Source organism: Macrotis lagotis, chromosome 6 (genome assembly GCF_037893015.1).
Source record: "Macrotis lagotis isolate mMagLag1 chromosome 6, bilby.v1.9.chrom.fasta, whole genome shotgun sequence".
Lineage (NCBI taxonomy): Eukaryota > Metazoa > Chordata > Mammalia > Peramelemorphia > Peramelidae > Macrotis > Macrotis lagotis.
The window spans coordinates 225,843,307-225,859,344 of NC_133663.1; the positions used below are offsets into that span (position 1 = coordinate 225,843,307).

The following is a 16,038-nucleotide window of genomic DNA, read 5'->3' on the forward strand; positions in this document are numbered from 1 at the left end:
ACTTGAGATGTAAGAGGCTATGGATATGGAATGTTTCTTGTGCATTATGGTCATGGTCAATGTATTGGTTGGTTTAGTTTAACTTGTTTTATTTGTCACAAGAAGCACCACCCCCCATGAGATAAAGTCAAGATGAAGGGCGTATCAGAAATAACATGAAGTAAAAACAAAAGACATCAATAAAATTTTTTAAGAGACAAAGAGAGCAAACATTATTTTGCTAATTCATGGAGTTTGCCTGGAAAGATGCTTTTATGTTCTTTATCTCTTGTTTTCCTTCCTGAAAAAGGGCAAAAGTGAACAGATGGAAATGAATTCAAATATATAAGACGAAGATTTAGAAGCATTCATTCATTCATTCAAAAAATTTATTAAGCACACTATGCATCATTATAAATATGTGTGTGTGTATACAGAGTATAGAACTCTTATTTATACCTCAGAAGAGGTTCATTCTTTTCTGAACTATAGTACTTTTAATACCAAGATGAGGATTTCGTGTTCATCCCAAATAGTCGTTCTTGAATAAACCTACAAATTCTTTTTAATTCCTTGATTGAAATGAAGTTTAAGCAAAGTTAGATGAACAGAGGTCCAGGTTTATACTATACAATGATTTTTTTCATCTTCCATCTTGTTGAAGTGGCAGTGATAGCTAAACTGGGATCAAGATAAGGAGGAATAGGGATACAGAGACAAGACTAGTATTGCACACATTTCATTCAATTTGATTAGCGGTGAGTCAACAACACACAGGGAAATGAGAGTCAGCCTTTGTGCTACTTTGATAACCATACCAATTGAATAAAACTGGAAGAAGGCCCTCAGGAACATTGGGTGGATACTCCTTTCTTCTCCCCTTCTTGGAAGAACATGGACAGAAGTCACAAAGGATGGACAGAAATTGATGAGCTGTGCTATGTATTTTTTATGGGAGTAGCCTCATTGTGGAGATCACAGAGTTATTAAAGTACCAGAAATTAACATAGGTGCTTTTGGTCCTTTTTAGATGTTACTTTTCCAATGTGTGTGTGTGTGTGTGTGTGTGTGTGTGTGTGTGTGTGTGTGTGTGTGTAGGGGAGGGGTGATGAATGGGTGACTGTGGCATTCATTGAGGAATAGTGGAATAAGACTGATGTCTGTGGTTGTCATAGATTACCTAAGTCTCCATCAATAGACAGACAGACAGGCAGAGAGACAGACAGACAGATAGATAGATGGATGGATGGATGAGTGGATGAATGAATGTATAAAGCATTTAATAAGGAATTATTTTATTTCAGGCATTGTAATAAGTGCTGGGGATACAGATGAAAAGCATGTTAGATCCTCACATTTAGGAATTCATATTCTAACAAGAGAAGACAGTAAACAAAAGAAGGTAGAAAAACGGGGTATATTGGGACATGGCAAGGCTGTAGATATTTAAGAAGTGTTATTGAAGTCTGGAAATAAACAAGATAAAGACAAAACTGGCCTATCAAAGTCTACTTTTCCAATGGGGAGAAATTAGAGGTAATGGTCTGAGTGAACCAGCCATGGCTGGAAATGGAAATTTTTGATGATCTTCTACTCAAATGGGAAGATGCATGGAAAATATCAAAATTGGGCATATCCACAAACACCTTAAAATGGTATAGAGGCAAATCTGGGTTCTGGACAATAATTTTGTTCTTTTAGAAATAAGCACAGATCACCCTATAAAACCAAGTGACTAAGACTGACTTGCTGCTTGTATGTGGATATTTACCATTTGAAACTTCACACAATCCCTTGTTCCTAATCACAGTTGACTACCCTGAATCCTAGAGACTCCATCTAATTGTTCTTTTTTCACTTGTCATGCAGCCAACTGTTAATTTTTTTAGCTAAATCTTTTTTTGTACAAGTGATTTTTTTATACATTACTAAAATATTCTTGTTTAAAAGTAAACATAATACCCCCTCCCTCCCAAAATATAGACCCTCTTGAGAAATAAAGTAAAAGAGAAAAAAACACATTTCAGTCTGTATTCTGATACCATCAGCTCTATCTCAGGTGGATCACATTGTTTATGATAAGTCCATCAAAAGTTACTTCCATATTTTTCCACTGTTGTTGTGGACACTGATTGTAATTCCCTCCATTCATATCTCTCCACTACCATATGTTTTCTCTTTACTTTCACTCTGTCCCTCTTCTAAAATGTTCTGTAGGGTAGCTGAGTGGCACAGTGGACTGATCACCGGCCCTGGGGCCAAAAAGCCCGGAGCCCACATACCACCCCTGAGACCCAGCAACCACCAGGCCCTGTGCTCCTGGACAGGCCACCCAATTCCAGCCCCTTGCAAGAAGTAAAAAAGAAAATGTGTTATATCTGACTATTCTCTCCTATGGTCTACCCTCTCCTCTATCACCTACATCTCCCCCCTTCCCCCTTTCCCCCTTCTCTCCTTTTTACTCTAGATGTCTATACCCTATTGAGTGTATATGCTGTTTACTCTCTGAATCATTTCTGATGAGAGTGAAGATTCCCTCATTCCCCCTCACTGTCCCCTCTTCCAAATCATTGCAATAGCTCATTGCAATATATATATATATATATATATATATATATATATATATATATATATATATATATTAGTCTAATCCACCTCTCCTTTCTCTTATTCCCAGTACATTTCCCTTTTAGCCATTGGCTCCATTTTTACAATATATATCATATCTTCAAATTCAGCTCTCTCCTGGGCTTCATCTACATAAGCTCCTTCTACATGCTCTATTAAATGAGAAGTTTCACGTATTATCAATATCATTTTTCTATGCAGGAGTATAGATGAAGTTCATCATCATTAAGTCCCTCATATTTTACCCTTCCCCTCCACTCTCTATGCTTCACCTGAGTCCTGTATTTGAAAGTCAAACTTTCTGTTCAGCTCTGGTTATTTCAACAGCAACAATTGAATTTCCCCTGGTTCATCGAAAATCCATCTTTTCCCCTGGAAGGATGTTCAGTTTTGCTGGGTAGTTGATTCTTGGTTGCATTCCAAGCTCTTTTGCCTTCCAAGCCCTTAATGTAGTTGCTGCTAAGTCCTATGTGATTCTGACTGCAGCTACACACTATTTGAATTGTGTCCTTCTGGATGCTTGTATTATTTTATTTTTGACTTGGGAATTCTGGATGGCTATAATATTTCTGGGGATTGTATTTTTTTGGATCTCTGTCAGTGGGAGATCAGTGGATTCTCTCAATTTCTATTTTGCCTTCTGCTTCTAAGGTATCAGGGAAATTTTCCTGCAGTAATGCTTTGAAAATGATGTCAAGGCTCTTTTCCTGATCATGACTTTCAGGTATTCCAATAATTTTTAGATTATCTTTTTGAAACCTGTTTTCCATATCAGTTGTTTTTTCAGTGAGATGTTTCACATTTTCTTCTAATTTTTCATTCTTTTGGTTTTGAAGTATTGTGTTCTGATTTCTTGTAAAATAAGCAGCCTCTCTCAGTTCCATTCTACATCTGAAGGATTTGTTTTCCTCAGAGAGCTTTCTTATTTCTTTTTCCATCTGGCCAATTCTGCTTTTTGAAGCATTCTTCTCCTCAATAACTTTTTGAGCTGTTTTATACATTTGACCTATTCTGGTTTTTAACATTTTTTTTCTTCAGCATTTTTTTGGATCACTTTGACTAAGCTGCTGACTTCATTTTCATGTTTTTTCTGCATCTCTCTCATTTCTTTTCCCAATTTTTCTTCTATCTCCCTTACTTGATTTTCAAAATCTTTTTTGAGCTCTATCATAGTCTGAGCCCAATTTCCATTTTTCTTGGTGTCTTTAGATGCAAGAGCTTGTACTTCCTCATCTTCAGATTGAGTATTTTGATCGTTCTTGGGATCAAAAACAATGTATTACTCATTGGTGTTCTTCTTTTTTCTCTGTTTACTCATTTCTTCAGCCTGTACCTGGTTTTGGGGTGCTTCCTGAGTTTTTGAATACTATTGGGGCATCCCCCCAACAAGGATCTCAGTGTGTGAAGCTCTGACTTCCTTCCTGGTCTGTGAATGACCATAAGCACCCCCCCTCCCACCACGGGGCTGAGGTGGGGGTCCTGTTCTATGGGGGGGGCCTAGATTGCAATCAGGATCTGAATGCGGTCAGAGCCCCAGAGTCCTGTTCCAGACCTCAGGAAGTCTACCTCTGCTACCTTCATTGTGCTGAACACTCAGGGCTCAGTTGCCTGGAGGCTAATGCTTGCTTGCTCCACACCTGCTTTAGTTTCCTGGATCTGTGCTGCCACTGCAACTGCTGCACTGGGCTTCAGGCACTCACTCTGGCAGAGGTCCCCATGATCCTCCAAGTTGTGCCTGGTGCTTCCTGGGGTGGAAGTCAGGAAGCTGCTTATGCTGTGGGAGCTGTGGCTCCCAGGTACCCTGGGGTCTTTCTGGAAGGCTGAAGTTTCTTCACTCTGGTGGGGCTGCCACTCTAACACCATGGAGTGGAGTTTTCCCACTATTTTCCAGTTTACCTTGGTCTGGAGAATTGCCTCACTGTATATTTCTGTGGATTCTGTCTCTCAAAAACTTAGAGTAATAATTTTAAGGTTTTTGAAATATTATGGAGAGAACACCTAGGAGAGCCTCTTCTCCTGTTACCATCTTGGCTCTGACAGCCAACTGTTAATTAACAATTAAGGTACTAGAATTCTCTCTGAATGGGTTGTCTTCCAAAAGGTTCTTTAAAAGAGATCGTAACGAATTTGGAATATATCCCCCCCCCCAATAAAACCCAGTTATAAATGATGTTTTAAGCTGTTGGGCCAATCCATAAAATTCAATTTAGCCCATGATGTAGTTGAAATACTGTACACATTTGATTAAAATAGTAGAAAACAGGACTCTTCTTTTGCAAGTTTTTAAAAAAAATTTTTAAGGCAAGGAGGTTAAGTGACTTGCTCAAGGTCACCCAGCTAGGCAAGTATTACATGTCTGAGGTCACATTTGAACTCAGGTCCTCCTGACTTCAGAATCTGTGCTCTAATCACTGCACTACCTAACTGCCCTGAAAACAGAACTCTTGTAATGTTAATAGTGAAAGACAATGATGAAAAATTATTATAATTTAATAAGAACTAACATTTTTATTTGGCATTAAGTCTGGTCACTAAAACCAGTTTTTAATGAAAAGAATTAAAGGAAACTTTCCTAATGATGCTTTAACTATGTTTTATGAAGCACTGCAATCTTGGAAAAAATTAAAGAGATAAAGAGCAAATGGAAATTATGTAGTGGGCACAAGTAAGTTATAGGGACAACTTGCTTATCAGGGATGATGTAAAATTAATTATCAGGAATTTAAGACAAGTAAAGAAGGTAAGTCAGTCATATATTGTGAGAAAACAGAGAAATTCTAATTAAAAAGAAAAGAATTAAGAATTGGGTTTACAACATATTAGGTAGAGCATCTCTGGAAGATTTATGGGGAAATATGGATATGAACTATATAAAATAAGACCTATAAGTAGTGCCATTTCCATTCCCTTCCATATCACGACTTTCCCACCATGGTTTCAATATATCACAGGTTAGCTTAAGAAATTTAATGGGGAATTTTCTTAGAGTTTTGCAGAAGTCTAAGATGACACACCAAGCCCAGCAGATGACAGAAAAAGTTTAGAAATTCAGAAATTAATTTTTAAAACATATAGTATTTTATATATAATATCAACATATTTTATCTTTTAATACCATAATAATTCTGACTTCCTCTTTGGTACAAACAGAGATCCAAAATGTGATCTGGATTTTCCAGATCACAGGGGTACCATTTCCTTAATCCCCATGATATGGAAGGGGTAATTATGTAACAAAGTATAAGAAGAGATAGACCTTTGCTGGAATTATGAAAAGAACTTCTCGGTGCTTTCAAAAGTTTTGGAGGTTGAAATAATTTTTTTTATTATAACAATGAGGAGACAAAGAGGTTTTGAATTTTCTAGAATATAGTATAAAACTTAAAAGACTTGGTGGCTTATATTTATGTGCATGATAAATTAAAATGTGGAGCAGAAGGTGAAGAGCAATAAAATATTGAATAAATATAGCCTTGGATAGTCTGGCTTGCTTCTGTTGATTGCTTAACTTGGTATAGCAGCTTACAGTTCCAGGTATTCTGCACTAAAAAGTTTACCTTGTCCTTGTCAGAGAGAAGCTTTCTGATGACTTGTATCTTAGCCCAGTTGATTTTTAACAGACAGGATCTGAGTAGCCATGTTCACAGCAGAGATAATGGTGCCCATTAGAGCCATGATAAGCATGATCAGAACAAGGTATGTTGTAGAGAACATCAGGATCACATCACCAGAGGACAACAACAGGGAGCACCAAAAGGGTGAATTCTTCTGAGTTTTTGCCCTCTACAATTTGCCCTGACATTCATGTTCATTTATTATACGTCCTCATGTATCTTCTCCTAGTATGTCTATACCATGTCTTGTCCCTTCATGTATTCCCTCTGCTATGACTGTGTATTAACTTGTTGGAGAATATACATGTTTTTTGTTTTGAACTGGTCTATATTTATTTTTTTGAAAAACATTTCATTAAAGCAATGGGATTAAGTGACTTGCCCAAACTATCACAGCTAGTCAATTATTAAGTGTCTGAGGTAGGATTTGAATTCAGGTCCTCCTGACTCCAGCGCTGGTCCTGTGTTAACTAATTACCCATTAAACTGGTCTATATTCTGACAGGCTGATGAAACTTGATAGAAAAAATCAGTTTAGGCTTATGAATTATGGTTTTGAGGAGGAACTGAGCTACATCACCCCTAGAATTGGAGATAGTTTCTTAGGGTCCCATATGTATATGTGAAAGTTTACCCCAGATGATACACATATACATATATACATACATATACATATGCACACATATATAAAATTTCCCAATTACATGTCATAATGTCATCTAAAAACCAAGCAAATTTAATCAGTTTTCTCTCTTTAATAAATAAAAAGAATCTCTCCACTGTATCAATGATCACTGGATGATGCCAACATTCTGGAAGCAGAAGATTCTCATCATTGTGAACATCTTTAGCATATCTGAGTTGGGAGGGGAAACTCCCCCTGGGAAATTTCTGATGACAGACACTCCATACCTAGTGAAGGTGACATGGAGTGAGCACTCTCTTGAGGAGCAATCTCAGAAGGAACTTTATCAGATCTAACCTTCTGATTATGGATTTATATAAATATCATTCCCCATAACTCCATTTTGGGGTCCAGTTTTCTAGTCAGACTCCATACATTCATAAACTTAGAGAGATCTAATAATCACGTATGTTATCCTGATTCTTTTTGTTCTTTTTTGAGACCAAATTCTGAAGGTTAACATATGATGACCTAATGTTATTTGCCCTTTATTAGGACAAACTGTAGAGATTAACACATGTTAATCTGGAGTTCCTAATTCTCTCTCCTTCCTGGACTAACCCTTCACTAAAAAGGTAAACAATTTGATATAGGTTATATATTCTGGAAAACATATTTTCATATTAGTCATGTTGTAAAAGAAAAGACTAAAATCAAACAAACCAAGAAAGAGATGCTTCATTTCTAATCTCAAAGGAAAACACTTTTCCTTTCTCTTGATACATATAAATCACTAGTACTACTAGGTTTATTTTAATTAATAATTTGCATAATAATGTCAATCTCAGAAGTAGAATGTAAAGAGAAGAAAGGAGAGGGATTTTCTTAGAGCAACTAGAAAGAAGTTAAAAGGAAAAGGATTCAAAGTAATATCTATTTATATGTCAGAAAAATATTGACTTGTGAGTGGTGGAAGGAAGATGGAAAAGGGTCATAGATCTAGAATTGAAAAAGACTTCAGAAGCCATTAACTCTAGCTCTCTCATTAAATTACTTGCACAAAGTTACATAGATAATAAATATTGGAGGTAGGATTTGAACCCATATCCTTTGACTTCAGCATTAGATACTGTGACATTCCACTGAATCATATGCATGTATTATATATACACATATATATGGATATTTGTGTATGTATGCATATATCATCCATATGAAAAATATATAATATCATGCATTTATTAGGACTCTGAAGGTAGAGGGATCTTTGTCATAAAAGCAATAACTCCAGGACTTCTTGAAGTCATCATAATCCTTCTTTCCTCCTAATTGAAGGTGCTATTACCCAAGATATTGTTTCTTTTTATGTTAAAATCTGTCCATACTCTGGAATCTCTCCATGGATCTTCTCCCTTGACTTTACCAAGTTGAAATTGCTCCTCTCTTTTAGATTCTTTGCTTAGTTATGTAATTGCTAGTGTCTTAGTTTGTATTTTTCAAAGGTGCATTTCTGTGTATTTTTTTAACCCCAGGTAAAACAGATTAGGCATCAACTAGTCTTACTTTGTATAGCACTCTGATATACTCAACTGATTCTAGTTAAAAAACAAACCAAAAAAAAAACTACCCACTGGATCTATAACCACCCTCCTAATCTTTTCTGTGGTTCTGGACTCATTTGGATTGCTACAAAGGAAAATAGAAGAATAGATTTTTTAAAATCCTACTATAGTTAAATATATGTCAACACCGGAGTGAAGCAGGAGGGGGGAAAATATGTATACAGGGGCAGGGATCCCAAAGGAATATTAATCATACCATATCTCAATCTGACCAGATAAGGGGTAGACCAGATTTTTTTTCAGGCAAAGCTGGAGGGGAAAAGGGAGCAAAAAAGCCCACAGCATCTTCTACAATCCACTCCCTTGACTTCTGCTTCCTCTAGCTCAGCAATATAATGACTCTATGGAGCTGCCATTGTCTTCTGGTGATGTCACTGCATCACTACCCACTAGATTTACATGACCTGTAGTCCCTGGTAGCCATTGTTCTCTGCTGCTCTAGGGTGACCATTGTTTGATGATTCTCTAAAGTTTGGGTAGTGGTTATTATCGTTGCCAGGTATGGCTCGACTGGTTCTGAAGGAATGGAATTTCTCTCAATTTATAGCTTCTTCCTCTAGCTCAGAAATATAATGGTTAGGGTGGGAAGAATATATCTAAGAAGACTGGTAGACATAATGATGAAAATCCTTTTAGGCACTCCAAGATGTTTGCAATTCAGTTTTTGGCTTAAGGCTTCTCTGTAATTTCTTCTTAAGGGAAGGGGCAATAAAATGAGTTTGGATTAAAAAAAGAAAATATCAATAGATTAAAGCCTGAAGGCTCCTCTGTGTTCCAAAGAGCTTGGTACCCAGGGGACAAGGAGGAATCTTTGTGTGTAGAGAAAATGTCCATTATACCCTGACTTCAAAAGACCAGCTCTGTCTTCCTTATGTGTGTGTGTGTGTGTGGGGGGGGGGGGAATACCACTGTGGATTTTTTTTCTCCTAGTTTGATAACTGGGTAATAGTAGATTTATGCTCTTCTAAAAGGGCTATGGCAAAAAGTTTCTGTACTTTAAGTGTGAGGAAGAAGTAGCACCCTGGCTAAGGACTCCAGTTGAAGACAGAAGATATAAATTGAGAGAAATTCCATTCCTTCAGAACCAGTCGAGCCACACCTGGCAACGATAACAACCACTACCCAACCATTAGAGATAATAACCACTACCCAAACATCAGAGAACCATCAAACAAAGGTCACCCCAGAGCAGCAGAGAACAATGGCTACCAGAGACTTCAGGTCATGTAAATCTAGTGGGTAGTGATGGGATGACATCACCAGAAGACAATGGCAGCTCCATAGAGTCAGAAGGTAAGTTGCTCCTCAATGATTGTGTCCTGAACATCAATTATATGTGTATTTGTGACCAAGTAGATCACATTTTACAGAGAAAATGCTTTATTAGTTCTTTCTTTCTATCCTATGCCATCAAATGCCTTCCCTTTTAATTAAAAAAAACCCAAGGTCTTCTGCTTCTCTTTGAGTAGGTTCTCTTTAAATAGGAAATCCCCAGAAGGATACATCCAGTGGTGAGGACTAACAAGTGTTCAATGGAAAGCTTCCTTCATGATGAACTTGATCCTACAGTAGTATAGACCACATCACAGAGTATAAGTGCTCTGGTAGGGTGACATTCAAATTTCAGTATGTGAAGTTATCTGGCCTCTTTTTTTTAAAATAGGTTTTCCAAGGTTACATGGGTCACATCAATATGCTTGGAAGATTTTTCAGAGTTAGCAGAGATATTTAATTAAAGATCATGCTACATGTAGTCTATCAGATGATGTTATTAGTCCAGAATAGCTTGACTGGGGGCAGCTAGGTGGCACAGTGGATAAAGCACCGGCCCTGGAGTCAGGAGTACCTGGGTTCAAATCTGGTCTCAAACACGTAATAATTACCTAGCTGTGTGGCCTTGGGCAAGCCAATTAACCTCATTTGCCTTGCAAAAACCCAGAATAGCTTGACTGATGTTCAGCATACTCTTCAATCAAGAAGAAAAAAGATATGTTTTCAGTCATGTATGTGTACAATTGGTTGGTTGGTTGGTTGTCCTTTGTTATCAAAGAAGACCAAAATGATATCACTGTGTTAGAGATAAGTTACAGCATGTACGACTGTGGCTAATCAGACCAATATGAGCTCAGAATACCACAGATTGGGCACAAGTAGTCCATGTGAAGACCTGGGGTGCTTACACATCTGACATTTTCTTAGAGCTGCTTCAATTCTACCTTGCTCAAAGAGCACAAAGTCGTCATGTGGGCACCCCATGTTGGGCTGTCTTGTGACAATATCTCCCATGTTGCAAAATCAATTCCAGAGTTCTTAATAGAGATCTTCAGAGTGTCCCTTTATCACTTCTTCTGACTACCCCCCCCCCACCGGAGTGTTTGCTCTGTGTAAATTCTCCATAAAATAATCTTTTTTTTTGGAAAGCTTATGTTTGTCATTCAAACAATATGGCCAGTCCATTGTAATTGGTTTCTCTGCAGTAGAGTTTGGATTCTTGACAGTTTAGCTCCATGAACGACCTCAGTGTCTGGTATCTTCTGCCAGCTGATCTTCAGAATCTTCTTATGACAATTTAAATGGAAGTGATTCAGTTTGGTATTGGTAGACCCTTCAGGTTTCACAGGCATACAACAATGAAGTCAGCGCAATGGCTCTATAGAACTTCAGTTTGGAAGTCAGTCTAATAATTCATCTCTCCCACACTTTCTTTTGGAGTCTCCCAAATACTATGCTAACTCAGGCTATGTGTGTGTGTCAACCTCCTTATTAATGTGTATCTCCCTGAAAAGGACACTGCCAAAATAAGTGAACTTCTTCATTTTCTGTAATTTATGGTTCCATATATGGATGGTGTGGTGCTGTCTGATGGAGCACCTGTGCTTTCTTGGTATTAATTGTTAGGCCAAAATTAGCACAAGTGGCAGAGAATATACCCATACTTTGTTGCATCTCAGTTTCAGAAGCTACATTGAGTGCACAATCATCTGCAAACAGGAGACCATGCACCAACATTCCCTCCATTTTGGCCTTGGCTTGCAGCTTTTCAAGTTGAAGAACTTCCTGGCAGTGTGGTAGCTAACCTATATGTCATATTCATCATCAGTGAAGGCATTTGATAACATGGCCAGAAACATCATGCTAAAAAACATGGGAACAAGCACATAGCCTTGTTTTAACCCACTGGTGATCAGGAAATCTCAAAAGCATTGTCCATTATCCAGAACCCGGGCAAGCACACTATCATGAAATTAATGTACAATATTGGTGAACTTCTCCAGGCAACCAAATTTTGACATAATCTTCCATAAACCCTCATGACTGATGGTATCCAAGGTCTTGGTCAGATGTATAAACATTGCATACAGGCCTCTACTCTGCTCCTGCCATTTTTTTTCTGGAATTGTTGGGCAGTAAACACCATTTTGATTGTCCCTTGACCCTTTCTGAAGCCATACTGGCTCTCAGGTAGAAGACCATCTTCCAAATGAAGGATTAAGCTATTTAGGAGAAATCTGGCAAGAATCTTGCCTGCAATGACTAAGAGAGAAAGACTCCTGTGACTATAACAGGACAATTCTATTCCCTTTATCTTTTTTATATTTAATATTTATTCTCATTTTGTACAAATAATTTTTTATACATCAATAAAATATTCTTGTTTAAGAGTAAATGAAATACCACCCTCCCCCATAAATATAGACTTGCTTGAGCAATAACATAAAGGGGAGAGAAAAAAATTAAAATTAAAAAAATAATAGTAATAATTGTAGGTATGGCCAGGTGGCACAATGGATGGAGCACCAGCCCTGGTGTCATGAGCACCCAAGCCCACATCTAGCCCCGTACACCCAACAATCACCCAGCCGTGTGACATGTAAGATACCCGAACCCCACTGCCCTGCAAAAGCCAAAAAAAGAAACAAAAGACCCAAAATAAAATAAAATAGTAATAATAATAGTAGGGGTGGCTGGGTGGCGGACAGAGCATTAGCCCTTGAGCCAGGAGCACCCGGGTCCAAATCCAGCCTCAGACACCCAACGATCACCCTGCTATGTGGCCCCAGGCAGGCCACTCAGCCCCATTTGCCCTGCACCCCCCCAAAAAATAATAATATTAAAAAATGTGCTTGTGTCTTTGTTCCAACACCAACAACTCTGTTGCGAGTGGATTATATTCTTTATGATAAGTCCATCACAAAAGTTACTTTCATGTTTTTCCACCGCTGCCATTGCTGATCACAACTCCCTCCTTTCATATTTCTCCACTACCATGTACTGTATTTCCTCTCTCCTTTCACTTTGACTCTGCTGTAGGGTAGCTGAGTGGTGCAGCAGACAGATCCCCGGCTCTGGGGCCAAGAGGCCCTGAGCCCCCATACCACCCCTTAGGCCCAGCATCCACCTGGCCCTATGGTCCCAGACAGGCCTTCCAATCCCATCCCCTTGCAAGAAGTAAAAAAGAAAATGTGTTATTATCTGACCATTCCCCCCCCCATGCTCCATCCTCTCCTCCATCACTCACATCACCCCCCCTTCCCCCTGTCCCCCCCACTTCTTACTCCAGATGCCTATACCCCATTGAGTATATATGCTGTTTCCTCTCCTAACCACCTCTGATGAGAGTGAAGATTCCCTTATTCCCCCTTGCCTTCTTCCCTTCCATATCATTGCAATAGCTCATTGTAATAAAGAGAAATCTTATTATATGAAATATCTTGGCCTATTCCCCCTCTCCTTTTTCTTTCTCCCATTCCATTTCCCTTTTTTTCTATTGACTCCATTTTTACACCATATTTTTCTTAGAATTCAACTTTCTCCTGTGCTTCAACTATAAAAGCTCCCTCTACCTGCTCTATTAACTGAGAAGATTCATATGAGTATTTTCAGTGTCCTTTTTCTATGCAGGAATACATGCAGTTCATCCTCATTAAGTCTGTCATATTTTCCCCCTCTTCTCCAATCTCCATTCTTCCCCTGAGTCCTATATCTGAAGATCAAACCTTCTGTTCAGCTCTGGCCATTCTAACAGGAACATTTGAAATTCCCCTGGTTCATTGAAAGTCCATCTTTTTTCCCTGGAAGATTTGCTGGGTAGTTGATTCTTGGTTGCATTCCAAACTCTTTTGCCTTCCAGTATATTATATTCCAAGCCCTATGAGCTTCCAATGTAGTTACTGCTAAGTCCTGTGTGATCCTGACTACAGCTCCATGATATTTGAACTGTGTCCTTCTGACTGCTTGTAATATTTTCTCTTTGACTTGGGAGTTCTGGAATTTGGCTATAATATTCCTAAGGATTGGTTTTTTGGGAATCTCTTTCTCAGGGGGGATCAGTGGATTCTCTCCATTTCTATTTTTGCCCTCTGCTTCTAGAATATCAGGGCAATTTTCCTGTAGTAATTCTTTGAAAATGATGTCAAGGCTCTTTTTCTGATCATGACTTTCAGGTATTCCAAAAATTTTTAAATTATCTTTCCTAAGTCTGTTTTCCATATCAGTTGTTTTTTCAATGAGATGTTTCACATATTCATCTAATTTTTCATTTTTCTTTTGGTTTTGAAGTATTGAGTCCTGGTTTCTCGTAAATTCACCAATCTCCAGAGTTCTATTCTTTGTCTAAAGGATTTGTTCCCCTCAGAGAGTTTTCTTATCTCTTTTTCCATCTGGCCAATTTTGCTTTTTAAGGCATTCTTCTCCTCAATAACTTTTTGAACTGTTTTATCCATTTGACCTAAGCTGGTTTTTAGCATGCTATTTTCTTCAGCATTTTTTAGGATTTCCTTGACTAGGCTGCTGACTTCATTTTCATGTTTTTCCTGCATCTCTCTCATTTCTTTTCCCAGTTTTTCTTCTAACACCCTCATTTGATTTTCAAAGTCTTTTTTTGAGCTCTGTCATAGCCTGAGCCCAATTTCTGTTTTTCTTGGAGTTTTCAGATGCAGGAGCTTGTGCTTCCTCATCTTCAGACTGAGTATTTTGATCCTTCTTGGGCTCATATACAAAATATTTCTCAATGGTCTTCCTCTTGTTTCTCTGCTTGCTCATTTTCCCAGCCTTAGCCTGTTTTGGGGGTGCTTCCTGAGCTTTTGGGACACTCCCACAAGGGTCTCAGTGTGTGAGGCTCTGTCCTGCCTCCTGCTCTGTGAGTGACCATATGCGCCCCCGTCTGCCACAGGGCTGAGGTGGAGGGGGCACCTGCTGTTCTATTGGGGGGGAGGGCTAGACTGCTATCAGGATCTGAATGTGTTCAGAGCCCCAGAGTCCTGTTCCAGGGGCAGAGCTCCACAGTCTCTCTTCACTCCCTTCCCTCAGCTCAATGGGCTCATGCCCTGGGGCCTCCTGCTTACCTGCTCCACCTGCTTCTGTTTCCTGGAACTTGGCTGTGCTGGCCAAGCTGCTCTCTGTATGCCCTGAGGGTTGGGCTTCATGTGCTCCTGCTCTCTCTGGCAGAGGTCCCCCTGCTGTTCCTCCAATTTGTGCCTGGTGCTCCCTGGGGTATAGCTCAGGAAACTCCCCCGCTGCTGTGAGCTGCCCTGGGGCTGCCTCCAGGAGGCTGAAGTTCTTTCGCTCTGGCAGGCCACCCCTCTGGTGGGCTGCCCCTCCGACCCCGGAGAGCAGAGCCTTTCTGCTTTTTTCCAGGTTATCTTGAGTAGGAGAACTGCCTCATTGGGTCCCTCTGTGGTTTCTGTCTCTCGAAAATTTAGTTAAGAGTCCTTAGCTTGTGAGTTTTATGAGAGAGCACCTAAGACACAATCTGTTCTTGTCACCATCTTGGCTCTGCCCCCCTATTCTCTTTATCTTTATATAGATGGACAATGGAGGCATCCTTGAAAATTTCAGTCAGCTTTTGTATGAGTCCATTGCCTCCCTGCCTTGTAAATCTCAACTGGAATAGAAGCACAAGGTATTATCTGAAAGGACAGTAATGGCATTCAAAACCTCTTCTTCAGTTGGAAATTCTACTACAAGTATATTGACTTCAACTTGAGGTAAACAGTAAATGGTTTCTGCATTGATTAATGACCATCTGTTAAGAACTATGGAAGCATTCAACCTATCTCTCCAGGTTCTTGCATCTATCACTAATCAATGTGACTCCATCAGCACTGAATAGTTGAAATGGCCATATGTTCTTGGCCCATAAATTACCTTCAGGGCATCATAAAAGCACTTTGAATTATTACTATCTACATAAAATTTAATTCTGTCTGCCTTCTTACTGAACCATATCTTTAGGCTTCACTTGTACTTTACTTTTGATAGCATTAAATTCTACCCTTTTGGAAATGGATGAATTATCCTGCTGATAAACCCTGTGAAGTTCTCCTTTTTCATTTAGCAGTTTCTGTATTTCTCCATAATTTTAATCAAACCAGTCTTGATGTTTATGATGTTTGTGATGTTTGATCTGAATGAGCAAATGCAGTACTGAACACCAAATCTGTGAAAGTTGCCCACTGTTGCTTTACTGTTGCCAACTATGTATTGACTCAACTTGTCCTCCAAGTTAGCAACAAACTGTTCTTTCTCAAAGAAGCACTCTAATCTTTTGACATTAATTCTTCTTTGCCTT

At 38.9% G+C, this 16,038-nt stretch overlaps 1 protein-coding gene across 12 annotated transcripts in view; it reads left to right on the forward strand.

Annotated features, from left to right (window-relative positions):
- Positions 1 to 8,990: 8,990 nt before the first annotated feature.
- Positions 8,991 to 16,038, forward strand: part of ACE2 (angiotensin converting enzyme 2) — a 106,799-nt gene continuing 99,751 nt past the window's right edge. For 11 of the 12 annotated variants that reach the window (XM_074192383.1, XM_074192392.1, XM_074192380.1 and 8 more), the window contains exon 1: positions 8,991 to 9,761. The gene's annotated coding sequence lies outside the window, so the exon portion shown is untranslated. The remainder of the gene's footprint in view (positions 9,762 to 16,038) is intronic. The other variant, XM_074192395.1, reaches the window with a different exon arrangement.